Source organism: Solanum tuberosum, unplaced genomic scaffold (genome assembly GCF_000226075.1).
Source record: "Solanum tuberosum cultivar DM 1-3 516 R44 unplaced genomic scaffold, SolTub_3.0 scf00034, whole genome shotgun sequence".
NCBI classification, from domain to species: Eukaryota; Viridiplantae; Streptophyta; class Magnoliopsida; order Solanales; family Solanaceae; genus Solanum; species Solanum tuberosum.
In genome coordinates this window covers 2,263,148-2,263,838 of record NW_006238962.1, presented here as the reverse complement: position 1 = coordinate 2,263,838, position 691 = coordinate 2,263,148, and positions in this window count along the sequence as shown.

The following is a 691-nucleotide window of genomic DNA, read 5'->3' as shown; positions in this document are numbered from 1 at the left end:
ACGATATCCATGACGGAAACTTGCTTGATCTCCTTTTTCTCCTCTTCTTCTCCTCTTCTTCTCTTCTTCACTCAAAACCCTCACTCTCACTCTCTTTTAAAAAAGCAAAACTAATCAAAATCAGCTTGGACCCTTAATATATATCCAAAACAAATGATTTGGGAAAAGACCAAAATGCCCTTAAAATTTCCGGACGAATTTCCCTGCCAACTGCCCAACTTCCAAAGGGGATAACTCCCTCATACGAACTCGGAATCGAGCAAACTCAGCGGCGTTGGAAAGATCATTCCACGAGATTTGCAAGAAAAACTGGAACTACACCTAAATCATCCTGAGCTAGGAGTTATGACTGTTCCAAGTTGGCCAAAAACTCACCTTTCTCCATACTTGGCCAAATTTCCAGATTTGTAAAAGGCATAATACATATATTGACCCCTAAACTTGGATTCAAATTTTAACTTTGACCTTTAACTTTGTAAGTGCACAAATAGGCATTTTAACTATCCAAAACTTAAACAAAAAAACACTCGGATCCTACCTGGCAAAATGCGTGAAATACACTCAAATTAGGCGCGTCAGATGTAAAAATTCAGGAGGTCAACAGTAAAAAAAGCATTGAAAGGACAATTAAACCCTTTTTATATTTTTTTCAACAATTTTCCCCTCTTTTTTGCATTATTTGTTGTTTACT